Raw genomic sequence first — 15,512 nt, 5'->3', positions numbered from 1 at the left:
AGCATAGAACCCTGAGAAAAACAGCCAGAGAAACTCTGGGAGGAGGAGGAAAATTGAACAAGGATAGAGCACCTGGGGCCGAGGTCAGAGAATGCCGAGTAAAGGGCTCGGTGGCCAGTTCAGGGGCTCTAAGAGGAAGACCTGCAAACATGAGGTCACAGAGGCCTTGGCATGAATACAGGAGTCAGAGGCAGGGGCCGTACCCCAGGGATCTGGAAGTGTCTGTGGAGGATGCAGAAGCAGGTTTGAAGAAGGAGCAGGTGAATGAGAGAGGGCAACACAGGCAACTGCAGAGGCTGGCAAGTCCTTAGGAGGAATCTGCTTGCTGATGGAGAGGGGTCAGGGAGAGGCAGAGGGGTGAGCCCAGAAGTAGCAACTAGCCTCAGTCCAAAGGGAGGGAGGCAGAGAGGGAAACTGTACCCTCTCCACTTCTCCCATCCCCCTGCCCCAGAGCAGAATGAGCAGGAGAGATTTTCAGGGGCAGGTCTCAGCTCCAGTGACACTTTCTCAATCCCTAATCCCACACTAGGTCAGCCCCCTTCTTCTCCCAGGGATGGTATTCAGATTAGTAGACTGACAGCGCCTGGGTGCCAATGGTTGGGTTGCGTGTGGACCATATGTTGGAACAGGGTTCCAGAGCCCTTTACTGGGCCAGACACTGAGCACCTAACTGCTGAGTGATGGCGGTATTGGGGGTCCCAGGGGAGAGGATGGTTGTCACAGAGATGCTCCGGGCAGCTGTTGGTAGTTATTAATTGTGCAATAATTTATGTCTGTCTCTGGGACATAAAGGCAAAACCCAAGCTGTTCGCTCCCCATCATCTCCCCATGCCTAGCAGTGTTTGGCATGTAGTAGGTGTTTGGTAAATATTGGCGAGTGACTAGTGATGGGGGGGAGCTGGGGGGGGAGCTGGGGGGCTCCTAAAGGCCTCTACCTTCTCTGTGGAGGAGGTGGTGCCCAGTCCCAGGGAAAACAGCAGAGTTACAATAGGCAGAATCCTGGCCCAGGGCCTGGGGGGAGTGGCTGGAGCACCTGGGTGCCACTCAGCTCTCCCTCTCTAGGCCCTTGCCCCTCTCCTTGTGTCTGTGGACATTGAGACCCAGAGAGGAGCAAAACATCCTTAGGGCCACACAGTGAGGCAAGAGGTGAGCCAGGATAAGAAAGGACTTCCTGTGCCTTGGTTTTCTCATCTGTAAAATGGGATGATAACAAAGCTACTCCATAAGCTTGTTGTGAGGATTAGATGAGGTAAGATGCATAGCACAGTGCCTGGCGCTTTTATGTTTTTATTTTTTGAAAGTTTAGTTTATTTATTTATTTTATTATATTTATTTTTGGCTGCATTGGGTCTTCGTTGCCATGTGGGGGCTTTCTCTAGTTGCGGCGAGCAGGGGCTACTCCTCTCATTGCCGTGGCTTCTCTTGTCGCAGAGCACTGGCTCTAGGCACGTGGGCTTCAGTAGTTGTGGCACGCAGGCTCAGTAGTTGTGGCTTGTGGGCTCTAGAGCTCAGGCTCAGTAGTTGTGGCGCACGGGCTTAGTTGTTCCGCAGCACGTGGGATCTTCCCGGACCAGGGCTCGAACCCGTGTCCCCTGAATTGGCAGGCGGATTCTTAACGACTGCGCCACCAGGGAAGTCCCGTGCCTGGTGTTGAGAAAGAGCACTTGGTAATGTTAGCATTTGGACTCAGCCTCTGTCTCCATGTGTTTTCTTCCTAGGTGACTCATCTACTCCCATGCCTTTACCTCCTATAAGCCAATGACTCCCCAATTTTTATCTCTAATGCAGACTTTTTCTCTGAGCTTCAGACTCATCCAACTGCACCGTCTGTCTCCTTACACTCAGTTTGGCCCACCTATACGCCAAGATCTAACCGGGTGTGCCAGGCCTGCCTTGGATGTCCCCCAGGCTCTCTTTGCCAAGGCCCACACGGACAGAGCCTCCAGCCCAGATGTCAGGTACCCCCATCACCACTTTCCTGCTCAGTGTTCTGTCCTGAGAACAAACTGAGCCTCCTTGCCTCCCCCGCTTCCTGACCCCTGCTCCCCCCAGGCCCTTCCTGTCCTCCCCTTGCCCTCCTCCCCTGCTCCCCTGGGACCCATCCGTGCTCACTCCCCACCTCCCCAGCTGCCACCACAGCTGGTCACTGACGGAATGTGCAGCTGCTGAGAACCACATGTGCGGAACAGGTGGTGCACATCCACCCCTGGGGCCAGTGGGGGTGGGCGCTGGGACCATCTGTCTGTGTCTGTTTGTCTGCGTACAACACACACACACACACACACACACACACACACACACACACACACTCCACAGCTCCTTGTTCAGGGGAAGTGGTGCACAGTATTGCTTTGGTTCCCTTCGCCATCCCCAGGCTGCAGAATTCATGGAGGTCTTGCTCCATCTACAGGGGTCCAGTGGCCCCAGCTCAGGACCCCTGAAAGCAGACAGGCTGGGCTGGCCCAGCTGTCTTGATGCTCATATATTCCCCATGCCTGTGTGCAGGCAGCACAAAGATCCACAGAGGCTGCCTGGGGCCAGAACGTCCAGCTGGGTGATTAGGGCCTTCCTAGCTTTCTCAGGCCCTGGGGGGTGGCCTGCAACAGAGGAATCTGGAGACCTCAGACACATCCCAGAGCCTCCTTGGCAGCTTCCAGAGGTTCCGCTGCTGGGGTGGCGCCAGCGGCATCTGTCCTGGTTCCCACACTCTGGCCTTTCTGGAATCTCCACAGATTTCTCTTCCTTGTGTACATGATGTCAGCAGGACAAGGACACTGGTAGTGGAGGGAGGGGAGGGATTGGGGACACCATGCTCCCTGGAGTCAGATGGCCATGAGGGGGTGGGGTGGGGGAGAGCCTGGTCCTTGGTACTGCCCACCAAATAAGGAGAGGGCGACTTGGCCTGTGGCTCCCAAGCCTGACTGGGGCCTGACACTGCCCTGTGCATTCTCGTGCCCCTCACCATCTCTGGAGGTCTCCGTTTCCTCATCTGTAAAATGGAACTAAGACTAGCATCCACTATCTAAGGGCAATATAAAGGCTGTAAAATCCTCAGCCTTGATGGAGGTCCTTCATGGTCTGGGTACAGCTCACTCACTACTTCCCTGACCTCCACCCCAGTCCTGCCATTTCTCTTATGTTTTAGGACACATAACATAGGTTCATGTCTTTGAGTCTTTGTATTCTGTCTATTTTGAAAGTCTTTCCCTTTTCTATCTGGAAAACTCCTACTCAGCCTCCAAAGCCCAGCACAAAAGTCTCTCTCTCTAGGAAGCCTGTCCAACCTCCCTTGGGCACTGGTACTGCCTCCTTGTACCTCTGTGTTTCCCTCCCCATACCACTGCTGTCTGCTTACCTCCCCTGACTGTGGCTCCTCAGAGAGCTGTCCTTCCTGGGGTGGGCTCTGAGGAGCCCAGGCACAGCACTCTGCAACCTGCGGTGTCAGACCATAATCAGGACATGGCTCTAGGCCTGGCCTCGGCCCTAATGCTGCCGGGTAGAACTTCCCACCTATACCCTTTGGTCTGGTCTTAACAAGCAGAAGAAATAGCTTAGTCCTCACCAGCTGCCAAGGCATTTCTTAAACCCAGAGCCCTTAAATCCCCCTTTCCCCACCCAGGCCAGCCAAGCCAAAGTCCCACTGTACAGATGGGGAAAACTGAAGCCCAGAGAAGGGAACTTAGCAGCAGGGACAGGATTAGAACTGAGGTCTCTTACCCCAGTCCAAAGCCCCGAGGCCCTTTTCTCTACCCTGAACCTCCCTCCTGGACAGAGGATCTGGAGGCTGGGAAGTGATGATGGGGTCGAGGCCGGGCATGGGTTGGGTGGGAGCCCCAGGCTTGGAAAGCAGCTGTCCCTCACCTCTGGCTATGGCTGTAATTGGATTCCACCATGTCCCCTGGCGGTGACAGGGAAATCACACTTCTATTCTGCCACTCAGTAATGATGGAGACTTGTAAGACCATCAGACAAGCTATCCTGAGGGGCAGATGGGTGTAGGGCTTACGACCCAGAGAGGGTGTGTCATTTAGGTCTTCTAGAAGACAGATGCTAAGGTGAATTAGAGGTGCAAGAGATTTGTCGAGGAAATGGCTTGTAAGGATAGAAGGAAAGAATAGGAGGAAGCAGGAAGAGCCTTCTGACCGTGATAGTCTGACACCTGTGAAGGGGAGGGAGCAAGCAGGAGGATTGGGTAGGAAGAGCCCCAGACTGCAATGCAGCTCTGAGAAAGTCTTGGTCAGGCACAGGGTAAAAACTGTGCATTAGAGGAGCCTCATGTAGGGAAGAAATAGCCCCAGTCACTGACCCAGAGCAGCCCAGGGAATGCAAACTATATGCAGACCCACAGAGACAGCAGCTGAAGGAGTTAATGACACTCCTTGCAGCCAGTCCTCTTGAAGGCAGGTACGAGGGATGTACCCTCCTGGTAGCTGCAGAGGGTACTTGCTTTGCAAGGTCACCCAGCCCAGCAAGCAGTTGACAAGTTCTCGTGCCTGGGCTGTGGCTGCGGTATCCTGACACAGGGGTGAGCTTTAAGCCACCTGGATCTTCACAGGGCTTCTAAGGGGGACTTTGTCAGACAAATGAAAGAATGAAGATTCGGGTAAAGTTGGGTGAAATTATGGTGTTTCAGAGAGAACAGCACTGAATTTGGAACAACAGCCTGGCATTAAATTTCCTTTTTGCATTTACTAATATGTGTCCTCAGACAAGTTGCTTCCTGTCTCTTAAGACTGGGTTTTCACTTTTTTCTTGATGTGGTTGGAAATAGCTCACCCATGCTTCTCCTGCCCAGATCCAGAAACAATGGGGCAAGGGGAACCAATAGCCTTATCTTGGGAAAGATGGCTCGGCTTCTTACAGAGGTACCCATTAAAGACCAAACTTTTCCCCTGGAGTAACCCAAATGGCAGAAAATTATTTGTACTTCCTCTGCGATTCAGGGTGGCATATCTCAAACTAGCGATGTAAGCTCTGGGAATTCCCTGGCGGTCCAGTGGTTAGGACTCCGTGCTCTCACTGCCGAGGACCTGGGTTCAATCCCTGGTCAGGGAACTAAGATCCCACATACAAGCCTCGAGGCACGGACAAAAACAAACAAACAACAAATAAACAAAAAACAATGTAAGCTCAAATTTTTTTATGTGTGTTTAATCTTAAAATGTACATGAGAGAGTCAGTATAGTGTAGCACTTAAGATACACAGTCTGGAGCCAGACAGCTTGAGTTTAAATTAAGCTCTGCAATTAACTAGCTATGGACCTTGAGTGAGTTACCTTACCTCTCTGAGCCTCAGTTTCCTCATCTGTAAAATGAGGATAACAGTCGTAACTGCTTCATAGCGTTATCGTGAAGATGAAATGAATTGGTTTGGATTAAGTGTTTAAAACAGAGTCTATTCTGTTCACTGTTAAGACATGAATTTGTAGTTTTATTTCTTGAGTGACCTGTTTTAAAAAAATGTGTTTTTTTTTAAATGACTCATGGGCAAGTAAAACTGACCATCAATAAGAAAAAAAAAAAAAGACAAAGAAAGCAAGCACGTAGTTCTCAGGTCTTGGAAGAGCTTTGCAAGTGGAAAAGGGGGTGCACAGAGGAGGAGAAGGACTTTTTTCCCCTATTTCTCCGTCCCATTGCTCCTTCTTTTTCTGTTCTAAGCCACAGCCACATCTCTACCATATTATGGGGGTTTTGCTCCCAAATCTGGTCCAAGATCATGTCAGAAAATAGAAGATTTAGTTCTGGCACCAGAGGGTTGAGTCTGTTCATCCAAGGTCCGGGTAGGAAAGGGTGTTAGGCCACCGCCCCTCTCTCCTCCCCTCCCTGCACCTCTGCCCTTCCCCTCACCTTAAACATGGTCCATTGGCTACAAACCAGTGTAACCACCGGCCTTACGGACATTATAAAAACTTCACAGTGAGAACAAGACGTCTCAGAACACAAAGTTTCCATGACGTGTCCAAGTGCGTGACCCAAGGGCTCCTGAAAGAGTATGCTGGATGGGGGGCATCAGGAAGGAATAAGATGAGGCGTCACATTTCCCCTTATCCCTGGTGACTTGGGTGGGAAGTGGGGAACTTCAGGTTGGAGAATCAAGGAGGCACTTTTTGGTCTAGTCTTTTTTTTAAGTATTTTTTTAAATTTTATTTTATTTTTTGCATTTGGGTCTAGTCTTAACCAGTGGAAAGGAAATGATTAAGATAAATGTAGAGGGCCCTAGTTATACCAGGCTGATGGGGGTATAATAATACATGGGAGCCAGCCTCCAAGACAGTCCCTGATTATCTCCACCCCCTGGCATTTCATACCCTTGTGTCATCCCGTCTCACACTGGATCAGGTTGCTCTTTGTGATCAATAGAATATGGTAGACATGATAATATGTCACTTCTGAGGCTAGGTCATAAAAGACTTTTTGGTTTTTGTTTTTTTGCCTTTTCAAAACTTCATTTTTTTTAAATTGGAGTATATAGTTGCTTTATACTGCCATCAGTTTCTGCTGTACAGCAAAGTAAATCAGCCATACATATACATATATCTCCTCTTTTTTTGGATTTCCTTCCCATTTAGGTCACCACAGAGCACTGAGTAGAGTTCCCTGTGCTATACAGCAGGTTCTCATTAGTTATCTATTTTATACATAGTAGTATATATATGTCAATCCCAATCTCCCAATTCATCCCACCACCCCCACCTTTTCCCCTTGGTATCCATACGTTTGTTCTGTATGTCTGAGTCTCTATTTCTGTTTTGCAAATGAGATCATCAATACCATTTTTCTAGATTCCACAAATATGCATTTAATATACAATATTTGCTTTTCTCTTTCCGACTTCACTCTGTATGAGGGTTCTAAGTCCATCGACGTCTCTGCAAATGACACAATTTCATTCTTTTTTATGGCTGAGTAATATTCCATTGTATATATGTACCACAAAAGACAGTTTTTTAAAGCAAGTTTGCCTTGCTCTCTCTTGGATTACTCTGGGGGAAGCCGACAGCTATGTTGGGAGGACACTCAGGCCATCCTGTGGCAAGGAACTGAGGCCACATGCCAACAGCCATGCGAGTGCACCATCTTGGAAGCAGATCCTCCGTCCCCAGTCAAGTCTTCAGATGACTGCAGCCCTGCTGACAGCTTGATGACAACCTCATGAGACACTCTGAGCAAGAACCACCCAGCTAAGCTGCTTCTGGATTCCTGCCCCATAAGACTGTGAGATAATAAATGTTTGCTGTTTTGAGCAGTTAAGTGTTGGACTGTTACATAGCAACAGATAACTAATCCACTGTAAGACTCCCATGCCTTTGGTTTACTTTTTAGAGAGATATTCAAAATACTTTACAACCAGTTCAGAAACGACATTGGCTGCAGACAACTGGCCCAGTCCTATCAGCTCCGAATTCAATCATTCAGTTATAGGCAGGTTGATTCACAGCCACTTAGTCTGGCTCCCATAACTAATACTCTGTTGGGCTATGGGAGAAAGAACCGCAGCCCTCAATATTGTTCAAGGGAGGAAGTGATCTGTCCCTCATGATACAGAGAGTTTTGAGGGAGCCTAGTTGAGGAAGTTGTGTGTGAGATGAGCCTTGATGGGGCCTCAGCGGATGGAGGTGAAGGGAAGAGTGGGAGAAATGAGGGTGATGGACAGGATGGAAGAGAGGTGTCGGCCCTAGGTTGGGTTTGTTGTGGAGGGGGCTGAGGTGCAGGAGGAAGGACGATGTGAGGGCTGAGGCTGGAGTCTGAGTCAGCCCCTTCGTCCTCCAGCTCACATGCTTTCTCAGTGCCTCTTCTTCCTCCCACTGCATCCCCCTGCCCCTCCGCCTTGGTAGTTCCAGATGGGGACGTTGAGTCCACGCCAAGAGCACTGCTGGAGGAAGCTTGCCTTCTGATGGGCTCAGGCTGCTGTCCATCACAGAATCTCACCTCAGGGTGGTCTTCGTGTGGGTGGGGAGGGTCTACGGAGAGACATTGGCACCCACGGATGGAACCAATCCCAGGCCTGCTCACTCCTTGCGTCCCCAGTGGCATTTCTTTTTTTTTTCTTTTTTAAAAAATTTTTTATTGGAGTATAGTTGATTTACAATGTAGTGTTAGTTTCAGGTGTACAGCAAAGTGTATCAGTTATACATACACATATATCCACTCTTCCCATTGGCATTTCTTAAAGGGACCCTAAGCCAGTTTATGAATACAATTGTGAGGGGGGACAAGAAGGCAACCTAAGTTTATTTTAAAAAGTCTTCTATTTATTTGAATGGCTTTTGAGAAGCAGAAGGCCAGGTCGTAACATTAGGTACGGGACAAGAATGAGTAGTGAGAGGGATCCACACTGACCAGCACGTAGCACCCTGTATTGTGTGAGTTGGTAAATGCCGCAGAGCCAGACTGAGCTGGGGCCTTTGGAGGTTGAGGGCAGACCACAGAGGGACCCAGCTGGGAAAAGTGTGAGCAGTCTCACCCCCAGGCAAGGGAAGTCCCACAGATGAAGAAACACAGGCCCCAACTCTTTAAGGAGGCACCTATAGGTTTACCATGGAAAGCAACCCAGAGAAGTTAGGTTATAAGGAAGACCAGGGCAGCCCATGTTTACAAAAGACAGAAGTAGACCTATCATAAACCAAATGGTGTAAAATAGGGCTTCTCGGGCTTCCCTGGTGGCGCAGTGGTTGAGTGTCCGCCTGCCGATGCAGGGGACACGGGTTCGTGCCCCGGTCCGGGAAGATCCCACATGCTGCGGAGCGGCTGGGCCCGTGAGCCATGGCCGCTGAGCCTGCGCGTCCGGAGCCTGTGCTCCGCAACGGGAGAGGCCACAACAGTGAGAGGGAGAGGCCACAACAGTGAGAGGCCCGCGTACCGCAAAAAAAAAAAAAAAAAAAATAGGGCTTCTGACAGGTAGAGACAAGCCTACTATGTGTCGAGACTTCATTTTAAATCTTGTGCTAAATTGGGGGTACAGAGATGCTTTTAGATAGAAACTAGAACTTAAGGATGTGTGTGCTGTTAATAAAAAGTTTGTATGTACGCAGTTTAAAACACACAAGGAATGAACTAGGTTATCTTTAAGTTTTCTTAAAGATCCAAAGCTCTGTGAGTCTGAGTGTAATAGACTCAGTTACTCAGTTCTGAAAAACCCCATTCACTGGGCCTGGGTCAGAGGGTGCACACTGGAAATTCAAAGGCCGGATTTGGCCTGTAAGATGTGGTTTATCTGGCATGCACAGTATTTCCTAAATTCAGAATTCAGTTGCCAACATTTAAAAGTCCAGATTTCTAGCTCCTCTTGGAAAATGGGGAGGAATATCTGGCACCAGCGGGCCACATTCCCACACGGCAGCAACCGTGTCAGACTACAGCATATGTGTTCCGCATTTTGCTACAGTCCTTGCCTAATCCTCTTTGCTCATTGATGTTTCCCACCCAGCCCTTGGAGGCATCAGAGTTTGTGACCTGGCACAGGTGTCCAGTCTATGGCAACCTCACGACTTTCTAGCTGGTGCAGCTATAAACCTAGACTTGAGGCTTCTACCCTAATTCCGTAGCACAGCCATCTTAGCAGTTGGCCCGTGAAGGCATACTCACCTGCAGGCCAGGAGTGTGGGACTCAGCGACCCCATCTGCAGAGTTTTGGTTTGTCTTACAGTAACTGAAAAGTTGCCAGCTGTATTTCATTTTCATAAATTGAACCCAAAGGCCTCTTGGGGATGGCCCATCAGGGAGATACTTCCTGATCAAGGCCAAGGGTAAGTCACTTCTGGGCCAGACTAGAACACCCAAGCAGAGGAAGGAATCCCAGCCTAGGCTGGGCTGGGCCAGGAGGGCAGGGAAGAAGGCAGCTTTCCTAGCCATGGCCATGAGATGACCAAGGCAGCTGGGTACAGTTGGCAGCTTTTATAGATGCCTAGGAGGTACCACTCATGGTGTGAATGGCTCCATCTGCCTTTGTTCAGTGCACAGTCTGCCCAACTGTAAATGTTGGACTCAGGACTGTCAAGGGGAGGGAAGAAATAAATGTAGATGGTGAGGCAGGTGCAGCCAAAAGTGATTCTACCACTTTGTCCCCAAGGCTGCAGGGATAAGGTGGGGGGGGGGGAGGCAGAGGGTTAGGAGCCAAGACCTTGTTGGCCAGAGGCTAGAAGCTGGAGAGGTAGATAAGGGCCTCAGAGAGCCCCACACTGCATATGTGCAAATGCCCATGAGATGATAGGGAGAGCCAGAACTAGTCCCAGGAAGCAGGGCTGGCCATCAGTATGTGGGGCCCAGGACCCTTAGTTAACAGAGATAACCAATCTGTACACACACACACACACTCAGTCTTCAGCAGAGATATCTGCCCCATTACATACACCCACAAAAGCATGCATACATGCAGTTTTAATCCTGTTGCACACACTCATATGAGTGTGTCCATACATGCAATCACAGTGGTTGTTGGTAAGAGCTGTCAGCTCATCACACAGTTATGCTTAGCAGCACCTAAAGTCCTTTTTGGCTAAGCTACTTGCGGGAGTCCAGCACGGCACCAAGTAGCACGGAAGGAGAGAAAAGTAACCAGGGAAGAAAACCATTAACTATTGCCAGCAGTGGAGTGTTGGCCTACAGTGCCACCTACTGGTAGGAGGGGTATTTGTACTTTCCTTGAAGACCATGAAACCTGGGACACTGCTTCTCAGGCAACCTCCTCTAAGGAAGCCACCAACACAGGACGCCATTCTTCCTCCTTTTTGTGTTCTGCCTGAGTTGGGTGAGACCCTGGCATCCTCAGAGTTGCAGCACAACATTGGGGAATGAACATTCAGGGCCTTGCACGCCCCCAGGAAAGCAATATCCAACACCAATAAGGATGGCAACATAGGTTTTTCATCTTTCATGCCAACTCCAGCCCACTGGTAGTAGCTGCCTGGAATGCTGGATTGAGAAGGATTCTGAGGTCAAGTCTGGGCTTAGCGTAGAAGATGGAACAGTGTCAGCAACCATGGCGGTAGGTAGGACCACTTCTACACTTGCCATTCCCTACATCGGCAGATTTCTCCTGATTCACAATTCCGTCATAAGGGTATGCGTGTTTGTTGCTCACTCCCTAATACCACAAGAAAACTGTCATTCCAACTTTCACTGGAGTTTTATCTCTCACTTGATCAGTAACTTCTGAGCCAGCTAAAGTCCTCACTGGGACCATCTTCTTGAAGAGCTTGTTCTTACTTCCACAGAGAGCATATAGATGACTTGTTAGATCTGGGTCCTTAAGTCAACATGGGGCACTTCACTTTACCCAAAATTAATATTTACCTAAGACCCATCCATCTACCAGCACGTATTACTTCTCAAGAGGCCCCTCAAAGGCAATGATGAGCTGAGAACTACATAGCCGTGCTGAGCAGAGGCCAGCCAGCTGGGCTCAGCCCTAGCCAGGGGTCCTGCTCCCTGCCCCTCACCCAGCAGCTTGGGAGAGCACACTAAAATCAAATGTGTGCATCAACATTCCAAATTACAACAGACCATGGGTCACTTGAAAATAGTCAAACTTTGAAATCTTCAATCCTCAGATGCCAAGGGTCTGCTGGGTTTAGCATCAAGGCTCTCAGTTAGTGCCTGCCATCCCTGACGATGCCTGCAGGTGGGCACAGAGATGCCTCGTGCTGCCCCCTCTGCAAACAAGCCAGCCTCTACCTCCGAATGCTTAGGTGGATGTAAGCTGGACTCTCCCACTGAGGAGCGGGCCAGGGATGTTTGCCTTAACCCAGGGGTCAGCAAACTCTTTCTGCAAACAGCCAGAGAAATATTGGGTTGGCCATAAAGTTCGTTCGGTTTTTTCGTAGGATGGAAATGAAAAACCCAAACGAACTTTCTGGCTGACCCAATATTTCCAGCTCCTTGGTCTCTGTTGAAACAATTCGACTCCATTGCTATAGTTTGAAAGCTGAAGACAGATGTAAATAAATGGGCATGACTGTATTCCAATAAAAGTTTCTTTGCAAAAACGTGGTGGGCTCTATTTGGCCAAGGAGCTTTGCTTGCCAAACCCAGCATTAGCCCGATAAGAACTGGGTTCTACAGAACTTGGGGTTGTCTGGAGGTGCTTTAGAAGATCTGCAAATGTTTGGCCCCAGTTTAAATTCCTCCTAGCTATTTAGAAAGCTACAACAAAGAGGTACCCTCTCAAGTCTATTATAGTATCTTAACATGCAGGGGGTCAACATGTTAACAGACTGCCAAGGGAACGCCATTGCTATGAAGCTTCTCTTGCTACGTCTATGCACCTATGGGCCGTATGGCAAAAGAGTTAAGGGCCTGAGTCCCAGCATCAGACAGACATGAGCTTGAGTCCTCCCATTGCCACTCACCAGCTGTGTGACTTTGGGCAACTTACTTAACCTCTCCAAGCCAGCATGGCCAGGGGACCCCCAGAGTGGACACTGGCCATCATGCTGGCACAGACTCCCAGAGCCCCTTTTTGCTGGATCGTGGGAAGACGAAGGGGCCAGGGCAGCTGAGGCCATGGGGAGGGGGAAGTCAGGGGCTCAGGCCAGCGCTATTTAAAACCGTTATGGAGGCATTTCAATATTTTAATCGCCAGTTTAGCTGGACTGGTGCACACCAGTTGAGTATCATTATAATGCTGGATCCAGCTTGGATTTACACTTCTTGCTGGTTTCAACTTCTTCTGCTACATCTCCATCATTCTGATCGGGCTCTCAGAAGGCAGAGACGGCTATATTGCAGTGACCTTGGCAATCTCAGTGCATAGTAATAGGGCTTCTGTTTTGCTAAGTGGCAGTTTCCATTGGGTCTGGGACTTGGCTGGCAAGAATTTCCTGGGACGTGCTCTGCAGGCGCTGTTGGGGTGCCGTGCTTTGGGCTCCAGGGGTTCTGCATGTCAGGAGCTGTGGCTCCTCGGGCCCAGTGCTGCAGTCCATGGCTGGGCCTGGGGCTTTGGTGCTCGCGCGGCTTTTTAATTTGCTTGCTGATACAATAAGCGATGTTCTCCCCAGGACATCTCCTCATCCCTTGAAACAATCAGAAGGTGTGTCTGGCAGCTGTCTAAGCCTGCCCCCAGGACTTCTGGCCTTTTATTCCAGACACTGAAAGCTTTTTTCCAGGCCTGAAATGCTCTTTTATGGTTTCAATAATAGAATTTGAATCCTAGTGTCTCTCATCGCTGAGGGCTGTCCAAGTCTATTAACAGTGCTCCAGTGAAATACACAGCTTTTACGGTGCATTATCTTGCTGCTTCCCACATCACGTTTTCCTGCTTCCTGAGAGACCTGGAAGAATCAGGGGTGTTTATGGTGAGGCCCTGGGGGCAGGACCTCTTGGTCTCAGCATCCCTCGGTGCATCTTAATTAGGTGACATCCGGTGCTGCCCTCGCAGCGCGTGTGTCTACCCTGGTCACACAGCCTAGTGCCATGAAGTGAGCCTCGGCTGTGCCCAGCCTTGCAGGCTTCTCATGGCTACCAGCTGGCTCTGTGAGCCCTGGAGGCTCCCCCAAGGGGTGATTCTGACCCCAGAGGAAGGAGAAGCAGGCCTTTGTGTGGTTCGGCCAAGGTCAAGACTGACTGGGATTCAGTTCCTTCTCTCACTTCCTTTCCGTTTGCTGGAGGCTGTCCTTAGGTCTCACAGTATCTCTGGCTGGGCTGGGAGCTTCGGCAGAGGAAAGAGCTCCAAACCAGACCCTCTGCCCTGAGGCCTCTTCTATTGGCCAGAAGGATCCTGGCTGTTGATGGGATGACCCTGGGCAAGGACATCCTCGTCACCTGCCCGTCCCCTGGCGGTGCCCAGACACCCAGCACAGCCTTGCCCTTCCTCCCCACTGCCAGCCTCTCAGCCGCTCCAGCACTGACAGGACAAGCCCAGCCCAGGACTCTCTTCTCACCCAAACTGTCGCTCATTTCCAGAGTCACCTCAGTCTTCTGACTTTGTTCTCCCTCCTGCGTTATCTTTCTGACGTTACGATCCTGCCCTCCACTGCCCAGAACCTGTGACCATTCAGACCCTGGGCTGAGTCCTCAAAAGGATAAAGGTCAGGCCTCACGTGGCCTGTCACCCCTTTTCCTGCCCCCAGAAGTGTTCCAGCTCCCCTGCACACATCTCCAATGACACCTTTGGCTTTCTTCATAAAGTGCTTGCTCACAGCTGGGATTCGCCTGGGAAGCTGGGCAATCAGTCCCCGCCACTGACGTCTCCTCACCCCTTCTGGGTCTTCCTGAGGGACCAGCCTTTGGAGGTCCCACCCTCTCTCCGGAGAAAGCCAAGCTGGTCAGCAAAGGAGGAGGCTGACTCATCAAGCAGTGAGAGTTCTTCCCTGGAAGTGGTGACAAAGAGGCTGCAGGGGCTCCTGCAAGGATGGAGAGTTCACCAGTGCACCGCAGGGGGAGGTCACCTCATCCTGGAGTCCCTTTGACAGCATCCTAGTGACGAAGAGCTCGCTACCTCCAATCACAATCCCATAGCTGGAGAATCTTGCTAATGCACACTGCAGCTCCTTCCTCTCTAACCAGTCACTGCATCAGACCTGACCTCCCCACATTTCCTATATCACTCCAGGCAGGTCTTCCCTTGGGCTTAGCCTGGACCACCTCCCACTTCAGCCCCTAAGGTTTCTCCCCTTGCATTTGAGCTCACAACACTAAACACCAATTCTCCACCTCTTCCCCCCAGCAGGGCTGCTTGGCAAGCAGAGTAGGACACAGTCATTGAGGGAGTGAGGGCTGAGGTGAGGGGGTTGATAGGCAGCAACAAATTAACTTTGGCTAAAAAGCAAAAGCGAAGGAAGCACTGAGCAGGCCTAATAAAGCGCCTTCCCAGGGAGGGCCTGCAGTGCCCCCTGCTGGCCGGATGAGAGTCTGCATGCAGGTTAAATTCACTCCCTCCCTCCTTCCACAAACCCTGCACCTGGCAGCTGACCCTCGATGACTCAGATTAAGGCATCGCAGGAAGTAGACAGGTCATCTCATCCAGTGGTTTCCAAACATGTAAAATTATAGGGAAGGTTGCTGTGGATGATTGTGTGCCTTGCCCATTTGACAAAGGCCTCTGGGCTGAGGAGCCGGTAGGGGCCAAAATCCAGCCTATATCCTGCCAACCAAGCTGTGTGCCCCAGCGTGGTCTGGGTCAGCCCAGAGGAAGGGCCGTCTTTTCACAATTCATTCTAGAGACAGCGTCTTTCTATAATTTGTACAAAGGTGCTATATATATCAGGAGAAGCCCTGGCTCAGAATCCTTCCTTCAAAGAGGGCAATCTTATAAAACCAAGCTTCTTTAGCTAAAGGAGAGTTTGAAAACGCCCTAAAAGGTGGGGAAATTGACTCATCACGCAGTGAGAGTTCTCCCCTGGAAGTGGTGACAAAGGGGCTGCAGGGGCTCCTGCAAGGATGGAGAGTTCACCAGTGCACCACAGGGGGAAGTTACCTCATCCTAGAGTCCCTAGCAAGGGAACTTAAAGTCGTGCACAATGCCAGGACAAAGTTTAGAAGCCAGATCCCATCTCTCTCAAAGCAGTGTTCTTTGT

Source organism: Monodon monoceros, unplaced genomic scaffold (assembly GCF_005190385.1).
Source record: "Monodon monoceros isolate NGI ecotype Baffin Bay Population unplaced genomic scaffold, NGI_Narwhal_1 Super_Scaffold_18, whole genome shotgun sequence".
NCBI classification, from domain to species: Eukaryota; Metazoa; Chordata; class Mammalia; order Artiodactyla; family Monodontidae; genus Monodon; species Monodon monoceros.
The sequence above is the reverse complement of the archived record's forward strand: the minus strand, read 5'-3'. Positions refer to the sequence as shown.